Source organism: Micromys minutus (genome assembly GCF_963924665.1).
Source record: "Micromys minutus genome assembly, chromosome: 11".
Taxonomy (NCBI): domain Eukaryota; kingdom Metazoa; phylum Chordata; class Mammalia; order Rodentia; family Muridae; genus Micromys; species Micromys minutus.
The window spans coordinates 384,130-387,826 of record NC_137980.1 but is presented as its reverse complement, the minus strand read 5'-3'; positions in this window follow the sequence as shown (position 1 = coordinate 387,826).

Genomic DNA, 3,697 nt, shown 5'->3' with positions numbered 1-3,697 from the left:
ATCAATCTTGTTAATTTTCTCAAAGAATAAGATCTTGGTCTTGATGATTCTTTGAATGGTTCTTTTTGTTTCTATTTGGTCAATTTCTGCTCTGAGTTTGATTATTTCTTGCTGTCTACTCCTCTTGGGTGTATCTGCATCCTTTTGTTCTAGGGCTTTCAACTGTGCTGTCAAGTTGATAGTGTATTCTCTCTCCAGTTTCTTTTTGGAAGCTGTGAGAGCTATGAGTTTTTCTCTTGGTACTGCTTTCATTGCATCCCATAGGTTTCAGTATTCTGTGTTTTCATTTTCATCAAATTCTAGAAAATCCTTAATTTCTTTCTTAATTTCTTCTTTGACCATGCTATTGTTTAATAGAGCATTGTTCAGTTTCCATGTGTATATGAGCTTTTGTTTTCTTTGTTGTTATTAAAGACCAGCCTTAGACCATGGTGATCTGATAGGATGCATGGAAGTATTTCAATCTTTTATATTTATTGATGCTTGTTTTGTGACCGATTATATGGTCAGTTATGGAAAAGGTGCCATGAGGTGCTGAGAAGAAGGTGTATTCTTTTGTTTTAGGATAATATGTTCTGTAGATGTCTATTAATTCCAATTGGTTCATAACCTCTGATAGTTTCACTGTGTTCAGTTTCTGTTTCCATGATGTGTTCATTAATGTCTCATTAATGTTCATTAATGAGAGTGGGTTGTTGAGGTCTCTCACTATTATTGTGTGGGGTGCAATGTATGTTTTGAGCTTTTGTAGGGTTTCTTTTATTAATATGGGTGCTCCATATTGTAGTGAGTAAAAAGTGTCATTCCTTATCTTTTTTGATACCTTTTGGTTGAAAATCTATTTTATTCAACATTGGAATGGATACTCCAGCTTTTTTCTTGGAGCCATTTACTTGGGACATTTTTTCCCAACATTTTTACTCTGATATTTTGTCTGTCTTTGTCTCTGAGATGAGTTTCCTCTGTGCAGCAAAATGCTGGACTCTGTTTAAGTATCCAGTCTGATAGCCTATGTATTTTTATTGGGGAATTGAGTCCATTTATGTTAATAGATATTAATGAATAGTGGTTTCTGTTTCCTGCTATTTTTGCTTTTAGAAGTAGGATTGTTTCCGTGTCTTTCTTCTTTTGGTTTTCTTGCTTAGTTATTTTGTTTTTTTCTAGAATGGAGTTTCCCTTCTTGTATTGGGTTTTCCACCTATTGTTCCTTTTAGGGCTGGATTTGTGGTCAGATATTGTGTAAATTTAGTTTTGTCCTCGAATATCTTGGTCTCTCCATCTATGGTGATTGAGAGTTTTGCTGGCTATAGCAGCCTGGGCTAGCATTTGTGTTCTCTTAGGGTCTGTATGATGTCTGTCCAGGATCTTCTAGCTTTCATAGTTTCTGTTGAGAAGTCAAGTGTAATTCTGATTGGTCTTCCTTTATATGTTATGTGATCTTTCCCCCTTACTGCTTTTAGTATTCCTTCTTTGTTTTGAACATGTAGCGTTTTGACTATTATGTGTTGGGAAGAATTTCTTTTCTGGCCCACTCTATTTGGAGTTCTGTAGGCTTCTTTTATGCTCATGGTCATCTCATTCTTAAGGGTAGGAAAGTTTTCTTCTACGATTTTGTTGAAGATATTTACTGTACCTCTTAGTTGATATTCTTTTCCCTCTTCTATTCCTATTATCCTTAGGTTTGGTCTTCTCATTGTGTCCTGGATCTCCTGGACATTTTGGGTTAGGAGCATTTTGGTTTTTGGATTTTCTCTGACTGTTTTTGATATGTTTTCAATGTTGTCTTTGGCCCGTGAGATTCTCTCTTCCATCTCTTGTAGTCTTTGGGTGATGCTTGCATCTGTGACTCCTGTTTGATTTTTCTGGTTTTCCATCTCCAGGGTTGTCTCTTTTAGTGTTTGATTTATTATTTCTATTTCCATTTTTAATTTCTTCATATCTTTGGTTCTGTTTTCCTGTAGTTTTTTGATTTCTTTGAGTGTTGTTTGTATTTTCTCTTTAAAAGCTTCTATTTGTTTATGGTTTTCCTCCTGTACTTGTTTAAGGGAGTTTTTCAAGTTTTTCTCATAGATCTCCATCATCATCTTGAGGTATGATTTCAGCTCTGAGTCTTCTTTTTCTGGAGTGTTTGGCATTCTACTGCTTGCTGTGATGGGAGAGCTTGGTTCTAATGTTGCCATGTTGTCTTGGTTTTCATTTCTTAAGTTCTTTCACTTTTCTCTTGCCATCTTGTTGACAGTGATTAGTAGCCATGTCTCTCATGGAGCTGAGGGTCCGTGGTTTCCTGACAAAAATTGATTCTGAGCGTTTGGCTTTTGGTGGGCAAGTAGTGAGTTCTGTTAGAGGTCACTCAGCTCTGTCTTTGTGGGCTTAGATGTGGGAGCTCTTGTGAGACTGTTCTGGTAGCTCAGCCCTGTGCCCATAGGTCCTGAGTACTACTGGTAGCGACCTGGCTCTTTTCTCTAGGCCACAACAAACCCTTTTCCCAATAGCACAGTACTTTCTGCTCTCTGAGGACTCCCAATATCCTCTCCCTGGACCTATGTGTCAGATTCCTCTCTGGTCTAGGTATAAGAGGGTCTGAAGAGTTGAACTTCAAGTACTTCCTTTCCTGGGCAAACCCCGGCTCCCACTGACAAGGGTTTGTGCCTTACTGTAGGCCTGTGTGTCTAGACTTTGAGCCAAGGCTTTTTGGGAAGATACAGAGTCCCTATGCCAGAGTTCCGGCCCCAGTGAACTGGAGGCCCATGTTTTCTGAGTGCTCCTCCTAGCCCTCTCTGAGCTTTGGCTATTCACAGTCTCTCCAGACCTGTGTCCCTGGATCTCCATTGTTCCCGGTGGCAAATGAGCATTTGGTCCGAGCACAAGAACTTTCTGGGCAGATACCAAGTCCCTATGCTAGAGTTTCTGCTCCCCCGAACCTGGCCCTCTCTGTGCTTTGGCTACTCACAGTGCAGTCTCATTAGGCCTGTGTCCTTGGATCTCTGCTGTTCCCAGTGGCCTTATCTTGAGTTTTATATTTGAAGTTAATATTCCACTTTTCAATAAAATACTTTAATAACATTTTGAGCATATTAGTTTGCATAGAAAAGAGAAAAATTTTGATACTATACAGAACTGTGTCCCTATTATAGCATGCTTTAATAATGGATAAATTTTTCATGCTTTTGGTGCTACCAAGAATGAAAGATATTTATAAAGTAGAGAATGAAATAACTCTAAAACCAGGTAAAAATTTTTATTCGATTTATATATTGATAATATATAATAGGCTATTTGTATAATATTTTATATCAGGCTGTTTATACAGGTTATTTGGTTTATAATAATATAATGCGTCCTTGTCAAATTAACTATTATAATTTCATGTGAGGAAATTTACAGATTCAGGATCCACCTGATTTTATATACAAAATGTTTAATATATTGAATGTCTAAATTGGAGAAAAGGAGATTACCAGCTTTATCGCAAATAGAAATATTAGAAGTATTTAATGTGAATACTGGCATTGGAGACACCAAGTAATGGTGTGCCTGGTGGGATTGTTACCACATGACAAAAAGGGGTATGCTTGGAGCAGGTTGCTATAATAAATATTGGTGTGATAAAACTATTTTCTGCTAGATTTAGTTACATATACTGCTTTTCTAGTATTCCCCAGGAAAAAGGAACACTTATGATTCAGCCAGCTGGAAA